The sequence below is a fragment of the Ricinus communis genome, unplaced genomic scaffold (assembly GCF_019578655.1).
Source record: "Ricinus communis isolate WT05 ecotype wild-type unplaced genomic scaffold, ASM1957865v1 Ctg39, whole genome shotgun sequence".
Lineage (NCBI taxonomy): Eukaryota > Viridiplantae > Streptophyta > Magnoliopsida > Malpighiales > Euphorbiaceae > Ricinus > Ricinus communis.
In genome coordinates, this window is record NW_025963472.1 from 1 (window position 1) to 12500 (window position 12500).

General features: G+C 30.2%; 1 pseudogene; it reads left to right on the forward strand.

Annotated features, from left to right (window-relative positions):
• Positions 1–10637: 10637 nt before the first annotated feature.
• LOC125369013 lies at positions 10638–12358 on the forward strand (annotated as a pseudogene).
• The last annotated feature ends 142 nt before the right edge of the window (positions 12359–12500 follow it).

The window sequence follows — 12500 nt, forward strand, 5'->3', positions numbered from 1 at the left end:
AATCGATTTCGAATATCGATTCATTAGTAAAAAACTTCTCCTACTTTTGAATTACCGAAACAAGAACTTTTATGTGAGAGTTTAGCTCAAAAGGAGAATTGGGATTTTTTCTGATAGGGATCAGAGTGGTTTTCCTTGAGATGGAAAATTCGCCCGCCGGTTTTATCAATTTGCAAATTCTTCCCGAATTAGTTAAAAGAATGAAATTGGCCGATATTATGACAATACTAGGTAGTATAGATATCATTATGGGGAGAAGTTGACGTTGAAATGATAATTGATACAACAGAAGTACACGCTATCAATTCTTTTCTAGATTAGAATCCTTAAACGAGGTCTATGGAATTATATGGGTGTTTGTCCCTATTTTGATTCTTGTATTGGGAATCACGACAGGCATACTGGTAATTGTATGGTTAGAAAGAGAAATATCTGCAGGGATACAACAACGTATTGGACCTGAATATGCTGTCCTTAGGAATTTTCAAGCTTTCCAGCGGATATAACAAAACTACTTTTATAGATTTAAATAGGTCTACCATTTCAAGTATTGTCTCATTGGACTTCTTATGTCAGGATATGGATCAAATAATAAATATTCTTTTTGGGTGGTCTACGAGCTGCTGCTCAATCGATTAGTTATGAAATACCATTAACTCTTTGTGTGTTATCCATATCTCTACGTGTGATCTGTTGAAACATAAACTTTCCCTATTCCTTTCTTTTTAGGAAGAAGGCGAAATCGGTTGAATAGATATCTTCATTTTTATTCATCATTTGGGTTAAGGAACTAAATTGAATAGTTATATGAGTGAAAGAAAACAGCTTGTAAATTTGCAGTAAAAATGAAGACTCATTTCCTATGTACAAGAGTAAAATAGAAATAAACATAAGAAAAGAAGACTGTTTGTCCCAAGATTGGTTGATTAGTCATCCTGGCTTGAAGCGGGCCCAAAAGATCAACCTTATTGAGTTTTTACTATCATTTAATTTATATGTATTACCATAATGCTAACAGGCGATTGAACAAAAATGAGTGGACGGTTAGGAACACCAAGATACACAAAGGATTAGTAATAGAGATTTTTTAATTATCTATTTTAATTATCTATCTAAAATTTTAATTATCTATCTAAAAGGATATTTCCGCAAAATAGAAAAGTATATTAATTGGGGCTTTAAGTTGGTAGAAATGATCAGGCAGTACTCCCCATGATTCCGATTCAGAGTATGCTCCTGTCCACCGATTAAAGAAATGACTATCAGGAACGAAATAATCCTTTCCCTTTTGAACTTCTTTTCTTTTTTTTTTCAGAAAGAAGAATAGGAACGAAAAAAAGAATCTAAATCTAATTACAATAAAAATCAATCTTTTTCTGCTTTTTTCCTATATCTATATTCATATAGATGGAATTCGTATCATAATTCGGAATATCTAATTCTTTTTCGTAATCAAAAACAATAGGTTGAAATATCTCTTTGTAGTTTTACAAAGAATATTTTTTTAAATAAATTAGAAAGAGTAATAAAGAGTATTTTATTGAAAAATTTTGAAGTTATTACTCAAGAAAGAAAAATTGAAACTATTAAAGGATGAGATCAATTCAGAAGTACTTTTTGTGAGTATTATAACAGATAGAATTTCATTGCGCGACTTTGGAACGTCGATAGATTTATTTTATTTTGATCCTATATATCCTACAAATATAGCAAAATAAATAATACGATCTCCTTAAATTTATTTATGGCCTTCGAGGAGCTGTATGAGGTGAGAATCTCATGTACGGTTCTGTAATAGCGATGGGAACAGTGATGTTCTCGCCGACTATGATTATCTAACAGTTCAAGTACAGTTGATATAGTTGAGGCACAATCAAAATCGGGTTTTTGGGGTGGAATTTGTGGCGTCAACCTATAGGATTTATCATTTTTTTATTTCTTCTCTAGCAGAATGTGAGAGATTACCTTTGATTTACCAGAAGCAGAAGAAGAATTAGTAGCAGGTTATCAAACCGAATATTCAGGTATCAAATTTGGTTTATTTTATATTGCTTCCTATCTAAACTTATTAGTTTCTTCATTATTTGTAACAGTTCTTTACTTCATGGTTGGAATATCTCTATTCCATATATATTCGTTCCTGAGCCTTTGGAAACAAATAAAATAGGTGGAGTTTTTGGAACAACAATCGGTATCTGTATTACATTGGTTAAAACTTATTTGTTCTTGTTCATTCCTATCACAACAAGATGGACTTTACCTAGACTAAGAATGGACCAACTTTTAAATCTTGGATGGAAATTTCTTTTACCTATTTCTCTCGGCAATCTCTTATTAACAACCTCTTTCCAACTCCTTTCGCTATAAAAGAATAAAAAAGGAATATTTTTCTATATTCATGGCTTGTTTTCAAATTCAAATAAGAGAAAAAAACAAATAGAAAATCATTCATAAATATTCACGATATGTTTCCCATGGTAACTGGGTTCATGAATTATGGGCAACAAACCATACGAGTTGCACGGTATATTGGTCAAAGTTTCATGATTACCTTATCCCATGCAAATCGTTTACCTGTAACTATTCAATATCCTTATGAAAAATTAATCACATCGGAGCGTTTCCGCGGTCGAATCCATTTTGAATTTGATAAATGCATTGCTTGTGAAGTATGTGTTCGGGTATGTCCTATAGATCTACCTGTTGTTGATTGGAAATTGGAAACTGACATTCGAAAGAAACGGTTGCTTAATTACAGTATTGATTTCGGAATCTGTATATTTTGTGGCAACTGTGTTGAGTATTGTCCAACAAATTGTTTATCAATGACTGAAGAATATGAACTTTCCACTTATGATCGTCACGAATTGAATTATAATCAAATTGCTTTAGGTCGTTTACCAATGTCAGTAGTCGACGATTATACAATTCGAACAATTTTGAATTCAACTAGAAACAAAAAAGATAACCCGCTTTGATTGATTAAAAAGTACAATTATTAAACTAAAATTCTGTTTTGATCTAAAGGGCTGCAATAGGTTTTTTTTTTATTTTTCTTGGTCAATAAATACAAAAATTACAAATTCCAACTATTGACTTGATTGGTCAGAATTGCATCGCGGCTTTATTTTTTTGTGAAAATCTATTAATATATGCGTAATTCTAGCCATAATTATTTCTAAAATTTAATTTAGAATGCCTTTTTCGAGAAAGAATGAGATTCATACAATAGCTGTACCTATAGTAATTTTCACCCCTTAGGGTTTAGAACCTATTATAAATAAGTTTTTCCTGGTCAGGTCAATAAGGTCATGAAAAACAATTCAATTTTTTTATCTCTTATTTTACGTGCAATGGATTTGCCTGGACTAATACATGATTTTCTTTTTATTTTTATGGGATTAGGTCTTATATTAGGAGGTCTAGGAGTAGTATTACTTACCAACCCAATTTATTCTGCCTTTCATTGGGATTGGTTCTTGTTTGTATATCTTTATTCTATATTTTATCAAACTCTCATTTTGTAGTGCTGCGCAGCTCCTTATTTATGTGGGAGCCATAAACGTTTTAATTATATTTGCCGTGATGTTCATGAATGGTTCAGAATATTACAAAGATTTTAATCTTTGGACTGTTGGAACCGGAGTTACTTCCTTAATTTGTACAAGTATTTTTGTTTCACTAATTACTATTATTCCAGATACGTCATGGTACGGGATTATTTGGACTACAAAAACAAATCAGATTATAGAACAAGATTTAATAAGTAATGGTCAACAAATTGGAATTCATTTATCAACAGATTTTTTCTTCCGTTCGAATTCATTTCCAATAATTCTTTTAGTTGCTTTGATAGGTGCGATTGCTGCGGCTCGTCAGCAATAAATCTTTAGAATTAGTAACCCCAATCTATTTGTTCTATGTTATCACATTTATTTTCTTTCAATTCCATTTAAAGATTATTTATGTATAAATTCTTTTATTTGATCTATTATTCTATTATCCATATTTGATCTATTATCCATATATTTCTTTGTTCTGTACTTTGGATATTCTTATTCTAGTCAATCCAATCTGTTGATGTTGAATTGTTGTTCATATTGAAATAAATCGAAATTGATAAGGAGTTGGTCAATGATGCTCGAACATGTACTCGTTTTGAGTGCCTATTTATTTCTATCGGTATCTATGGATTGATCACGAGTAGAAATATGGTTAGAGCCCTTATGTGCCTTGAACTTATACTCGAATGCAGTTAATATAAATTTCGTAACATTTTCTGATTTTTGATAGTCGCCAATTAAAGGGAAATATTTTTCAATTTTTGTTATAGCTATTGCAGCCGCTGAAGCAGCTATTGGACCAGCTATCGTTTCGTCAATTTATCGTAACAGAAAATCAATCCGTATCAATCAATCGAATTTGTTGAATAAGTAGGATTAATCATATAGAATATAATTTTCATATTCATTAATTCAAGTTGGCATGTATGATACGTAACTTATCCGATCATGTTTGCGAAAACGTACGAAATTAAAGTATCCTGGCCCTATCTCACGAGTCGATCCAGAATTCAATAGAAAAATTCTGATAAATCATTGATTCGTCTGGTGTCTAAATATATGATGATTCATTTAGAAATTAACTAGATTGAAATTTTATGACGTTAAAAATTTAGAAATCCAATGTCGCATTCAGTAAAGATTTATGATACATGTATAGGGTGTACTCAATGTGTCCGAGCCTGCCCCACAGATGTATTAGAAATGATACCTTGGGATGGGTGTAAATCTAAGCAAATCGCTTCTGCCCAAGAACAGAAGACTGTGTTGGTTGTAAGAGATGTGAATCCGCCTGTCCAACTGATTTCTTGAGTGTTCGAGTTTATTTATGGCATGAAACAACCCGAAGCATGGGTCTAGCTTATTGATACTTTCAGAAAAATCCACTTGAATGCATTTGATTTTATGTTTATTGATAGTAAACCCGTACTCGAAAAACAAAAAATACAAAAAATATATATATATTATGTTTTCGAGTACGGGTTTTTCTAGTCCAAATGTATCTTGCCTTTACCACGAATTCTTTCCTTGGTTAACAATATTTGTAGTTTTACCGATATCTGCGGGTTCCTTAATTTTCTTTTCCCCCATAGAGGAAATAAGGTAATTAGGTGGTATACTTTGTTTATATGTATTTTAGAACTCCTTTTAATGACTTATGCGTTCTCTTATTATTTCCAATTGGACGACCCATTAATCCAATTAACAGAAGATTATAAATGGATCCAATTTTTGATTTTTACTGGAGATTGGGAATAGATGGATTTTCTTTAAGCCCTATTTTACTGACAGGATTTATCACCACTTTAGCTACTTTAGCGGCTTGGCCAATTACTCGTGATTCCCGCTTATTTAATTTTCTGATGTTAGCAATGTATAGTGGTCAAATAGGATTATTTTCTTCCTCAAGATCTTTTGCTTTTTTTTATCATGTGGGAGTTAGAATTAATTCCCATTTATCTACTTCTATCCATGTGGGGGGAAAGAAACGTCTGTATTCAGCTACAAAGTTTATTTTGTATACTGCCGGGGGTTCCGTTTTTTATTAATGGGAGCTTTGGGTATCGCTTTATATGGTTCCAATGAACCAAGATTCAATTTTGAAACATCAGCCAATCAATCATATCCTGTGGCGCTAGAAATATTTTTTTATATTGGATTTCTTATTGCTTTTGCTGTCAAATTACCGATTATACCCTTACATATATGGTTACCAGACACCCATGGGGAAGCACATTACAGTACTTGTATGCTTCTAGCCGGAATCTTATTAAAAATGGGGGCGTATGGGTTGGTTCGAATCAATATGGAATTATTACCTCATGCTCATTCTATCTTTTCTCCCTGGTTGATAATAGTAGGCGTCATGCAAATAATCTATGCAGCTTCAACATCTCCTGGTCAACGAAATTTAAAAAAAAGAATAGCCTATTCTTCTGTATCTCATATGGGTTTCATAATTATAGGAATTTGCTCTATAAGTGATATGGGACTCAATGGAGCCATTTTACAAATAATATCACATGGGTTTATTGGCGCTGCACTTTTTTTCTTAGCAGGAACGGGTTATGATAGAATACGTCGTGTGTATCTTGATGAAATGGGCGGAATGGCTACACTAATGCCAAAAATATTCACGACATTCAGTATCTTATCACTAGCTTCCCTTGCATTACCAGGCATGAGCGGTTTTTTTGCGGAATTGGCAGTATTTTTGGAATAATTACCGGCCAAAAATATCTTTTAATGTCAAAAATAGTAATTACTTTTGGAATGGCAGTTGGAATGATATTAACTCCTATTTATTTATTATCTATGTTACGCCAGATGTTTTATGGATACAAGCTGTTTAATGCTCCAAACTCTTATTTTTTGATTCTGGACCGAGGGAGTTATTTGTTTCGATCTCTATCCTTCCGCCTGTAATAGGTATTGGTATTTATCCGGATTTCCTTTTTCATTATCAGTTGACAGGGTCGAAGCTCTTCTATCTAATTATTTTTATAGATAGTTTTTCTAAATAAAACTCAAAATGAAAAAGAAATCCTATGATTTTTCATTTTTAAAATCGTTATGTTATACAAGGAAAAACTTATTTTTCGTCTCTTAAATTTAAGTTTAAGTAAAAAAAACGGAATTGTAACTAAATATTTTGGCATTTGTGAGAACTTTTGAATCAAGTAATATAATGACTTTTTGAATCAAGTAATATAATGATTCAAAAGGTTCTCAACGGTTTACCCGAAGCTTTTTGTATATATGCTTTGCTGCCCCATATAGTTGCATCCGTCAGACCCTTTCCTTTCTTCAATTCAATTAGATGTTAATTGTTAATGTAAATGAACCATAACTATGTAGTCCTATTCCTAATAAATTAACTCCAAAATAGCATATCCAAATTATAAGAAAACCAATAGAAGCGACAATTGCGGAATTTAAACCCTCAAAATTTTTATTTGTTCGAGTATGAAAATAAATTGCGAATATGGTCCACGTAATAAATGCCCAAGTTTCCTTGGGGTCCCAATTCCAATATGATCCCCATGCTTCATTAGCCCAGACTGCTCCCGAAAGAATACCTATGGTTAAAAAGATAAACCCTATACTTATAATACGATAACCCCAGTCATCTAATTGTTGAATCAATTGAAACCTGTAATAATTCCTAGAAGAAAGAAAAGAAATATTTTTTAAAACATTCTTTCTTTCCATCATATATTGTATCCCACTAAAGCTAAAGGAAAATGAATCATTTAATAAATTATTGCTTTTATCAACATCAACAATTCTTATGATTTTTCGAAATGTGATTACTAGAAATGCTACTGATAATAATGATCCACACAAAAGAGCTGCATAGCCCAATATCATCATACTTACGTGCATCATTAACCACTGGGATTGGAGAGCAGGCACTAAGATTTTGGATTGATGCGTGTTAGTTAAAAGGCCTGAAGTAGCAAACCCTTGGGTAAAAAAAGTACTTGGGGCGGTTATTGCGCTTAAATAATTTTTATGTTTTTTAAAATACGGAACCATATGAATAATGGAAAAAGCCCATGAAAGAAAGATTAATGATTCATATAAATCGCTTAATGGTAAATGTCCCCCAGAAATCCAACGAGTAACTAATAATCCTGTTATACAGAAAAAAGTGGTTATCATGCCCTTTTCTGACGAATCATATAGTTCAACGAATTCATCGACTACTAAAGTTATCAAATGAATTGTAATTACAAGTGACACGACTGAAAAAGATATATGAGTTAATATATGTTCTAAAGTTGAAAATATCATAAAATTTTTAAAAAATTTTAAATTAATAAATTAATAATAATAAATAAAATAAAAAGGCTCTTTAATTAGAAAAGTAAGCCGCTATGGTGAAATCAGGAATTGAATTCATTATAGGATTTATTGTATCCTTTGATAATTATAGGATGTTATGCCGCCACTCGGACTCGAACCGAGATGCTCTAGCACTGCTTCCTAAGAGCAGCGTGTCTACCGATTTCACCATAGCGGCTTACTCGAAATCATAATAATCCATTTTTATTTAATCGTCGAGCTTGAGGGAGCCAATTCAATGCAATATTTTTTTTGAAACATTCAAATTAATGAAGCCAAATTCAGTTAATAATAAAAAAAAACTCTTATCTAATTTCAAATATCTAATTTCAAATTTAATACATGCCTTGATTCATTCTAATTTCAAGCGCAAGCATCAAGCATAAAGTAGATCATTCAAAATTGACACATTTTTTCTAAAGAGAAAATCTAAAGATAAAAGGTGCTTTTTTTATTAATTAGATTGAAAGCAACAAAGAATCTATTATATATAGCGATTTAGAATAATATAAATATAATAATTGTTAAGTAAGTTAAAAATTTTAAACTTAATCAATTATTTTAACGGTCAATTTTTTTGACTAAAGGTCTTAGATTTCTTCTTTTATATGCAAATAGTATAAAAAAGAATGCAAATAGTATAAAAAAGAAAAAACTTATGAATGTTTAGTATTGTGATTGTGACAAATGGGTCGATGGGGAAAATAAAATTTAAATAATAATCCCCATCCCGAAAATGATAAAATATCCTAACAATAAAAAAGAAAGGTGAAACTTTGTGTCTTCTCTTTTTTTTTCTTTTTTTGCAAAAAGTACCAGTTTTAGAATTCAGTATAAAAAAGAATTCTTTAGTCTACATATGAAAAAAGCAAAAGGAGTGTAATTTAATATTTATTAGTTCAAAACAAAACATTAAAAAAGAATGGAAATCCTTTTTATATATTTTCTATATATTTTATATATTTTCTATTCTATATTATATATATTTCTATTTTATATTAGAAATTTATATTCTAAATTATTAGAAATTATAAACAATAAACGAAATTAGACCCTTTCTCGTGTCAAGTCAAATCAGATTATTCCAACCTTTTATTTTTTATTTGTTGCACAAAAAAACTTTTTGAATTACCTGTAGAAAGAGATTTCGCTAATGAAAAAGCTTTCAATACCGCCCAATATCCCTTTTTTTCCAAATATTTTTCGAATACGCTTTTTGATCTAGAAGTGCGCTTTTTGGAACTGCCATAATAAAGAAGTTGTTTATTGTTATAGTTGGATGTGAAAGACATTTATTGTTCAAAACAAAATTGTTCTTTACTATATCTATGTATTTAGTCTCTCAATTATACTCTTGTCAAAAAAGAAGCCTATCCGCTTATTTTTTTTTTCTATTTCTGCCTTTTCGTTATATTCCATATATACGTGGAATAAAATACAGCAATAAAGTTTAAGACTCTAAATTGGATTTATCCTAATAAAAGACTTTAACTTCATTTTCTAGTAATTGGTCAAACTCGAAAAAAAGTATATCTAATTGAATTAAAATTTTCAAATTGAATGAGGCTATTAATTTGTTAAAAAGGAAAAAATTTTAGTAATTCTTTGCTTTTATCTTATGTAAAGGAAAAGTTTCAAATATGATAGTCTTTCTACAAACATAATGAAAGGCAATAAATCCGTTCCAAAATCCACTAGTTAATAATTCTGAATAAAAAAAAATAAAAGAACTCAAAAAATAATTATTTTGATCCAGTAAGGATCCGATAAAATCATCTTTCTTTTTTATTTCTATCAAGAAAAAAATACTACTTTTCTTATAATTGTTAAAATTCTTTATCTTTTCTCTATGTATATAAAAACTTGTAATTATGTAATTAAATTAATATTAATAATTAATGTAATAATTATGTATATGTAATTAATATTTAATAATTATGGAATGTAATTAATATTAATAATAAAATTTTAATAATAAAATTTTAATTTATTTTATTTTTGATTTAGAATAAGTAATAAGTATTTATTTTTTTTCACTAATATTTTTATTTATTTGATTTGACCAATTTTAACTTTTGATTTAAATATGTGAAGTATTTTGTATGTGAAGTATTTTGGAAAATTCAGAATAATTAAGAATATAAAATTCGATTGAAGTTTTACATATTTTTTTATTGACTGACTTATTTAAAAAGATATAAGAGCCGATGAATCAGAAACAAGAAACAATTAATTATCAATTCAAAAAGTTTTTTTATGGAACATATATATCAATATTCATGGATCATACCTTTTGTTACATTCCCAGCTCCTATGTTAATAGGAGCGGGACTCCTACTTTTCCGGCGGCAACAAAAAACTTCGTCGTATGTGGGCTTTTCCAAGCCTTTTCTTGTTAAGTATAGTCATGATTTTTCAATCGACTTGTCTATTCACCAAATAAATAGCAGTTTTATTTATCAATATATATGGTCGTGGACTATCAATAATGATTTTTCTTTAGAATTCGGACACTTGATTGACCCACTTACTTCTATTTTGTCAGTATTAATTACTACAGTTGGAATTATGGTTCTTTTTATAGTGACAATTATATGTCTCATGATCAAGGCTATTTGAGATTTTTTGCTTATATGAGTTTTTTCAATACTTCCAATGTTGGGATTAGTTACTAGTTCTAATTTGATACAAATTTATATTTTTGGGAGTTGGTTGGAATGTGTTCTTATCTATTAATAGGGTTTTGGTTCACACGACCCATTGCATCGAATGCTTGTCAAAAAGCCTTTGTAACTAATCGTGTAGGGGATTTTGGTTTATTATTGGGAATTTTGGGCATTTATTGGATAACGGGCAGTTTCGAATTTCGGGATTTGTTCAAAATATTGAATAACTTGATTTCTAATAATCAGGTTCATTTTTTATTTGTTACTTTGTGTGCCTTTCTAGTATTTTCTGGCGCAATTGCTAAATCGGCGCAATTTCCTCTCCATGTATGGTTACCGGATGCCATGGAAGGGCCTACTCCTATTTCGGTTCTAATACATGCTGCTACTATGGTAGCGGCAGGAATTTTTCTTGTAGCTCGACTTTTTCCTCTTTTGTAGTCATACCTTACATAATGAATCTAATAGCTTTGATAGGTATAATAACAGTATTTTTAGGAGCTACTTTAGCTCTTGCCCAAAAAGATATTAAGAGAAGTTTAGCCTATTCTACAATGTCCCAATTAGGTTATATGATGTTAGCTCTAGGTATGGGGTCTTATCGAGTCGCTTTATTTCATTTGATTACTCATGCCTATTCGAAAGCATTATTGTTTTTAGGATCTGGATCCATTATTCATTCAATGGAAGCTATTGTTGGTTATTCTCCAGATAAGAGTCAAAATATGATTCTTATGGGTGGTTTAACAAAACATATTCCAAATTACAAAACTGCTTTTTTTTAGGAACACTTTCTCTTGTGGTATTCCACCCTTCGCCTGTTTTTGGTCCAAAGATGAAATTCTTAACGATAGTTGGTTGTATTCACCGGTTTTCGCAATAATAGCTTGTTTCACGGCCGGATTAACTGCATTTTATATGTTTCGGGTTTATTTACTTACTTTTGAAGGACATTTAAATGTTCATTTAAAAAATTACAGTGGTAAAAAAACAGTTCATTTTATTCAATATCTTTATGGGGTAAAGAAGGATCAAAAATGCTTAACGAAAGTTTGGGTTTATTACCTTCTTAACAACGAATAATAACGAAAGGGCTTCTTTTTGGAAGAACACATATCAAATTGATGGTAATGTAAGAAAGATGATGTGGCCTTTTATTACTATTAAAAATTTTAACACTAAAAGGATTTTTGCCTATCCTCATGAATCGGATAATACTATGTTATTTCCTATGCTTGTCTTGGTACTATTTGCTTTGTTTATTGGAGCCATAGGAATTCCTTTCAATCAAATTCCTTCAATCAAAAAAGGAATGGAGGTGGATATATTGTCAAAACTGTTAACCTGTCTTTAAACCTTTGCATCAAAATTCAAAGAATTCTGTGGATTGGTATGAATTTGTAACAAATGCAATTTTTCAGTCAGTATAGCTTTTTCGGAATATTTATAGCGTCCTCTTTATATAAGCCTGTTTATTCATCGTTACAAAATTTGAATTTCTTGAATTCGCTCGCCAAAAAGGTTCTAAGAGAATTCTTTGGGACAAAATAATAAACGTCATATATAACTGGTCCTATAATCGAGGTTACATAGATGCTTTTTATGAAATATCTTTTATTGGAGGTATAAGAAAATTAGCTGAATTAATTCATTTTTTGATAAACGAATAATTGATGGAATTACCAATGGAGTTGGTGTTACCAGTTTCTTTGTAGGAGAGGGTATAAAATATGTAGGAAGCGGTCGCATCTCTTCTTATCTCTTATTATATTTATTTTATGCATTAATCTTTTATTAATTTATTCTTTTATAATTTGTAAAAAAAATTCAATTTTATTTACAAATTGTAAAACTTTATTTTAAATTTTATTAATTTTAATATTGAATTTTTTTATTTTAGAATTATTTAATATAGAATATAATT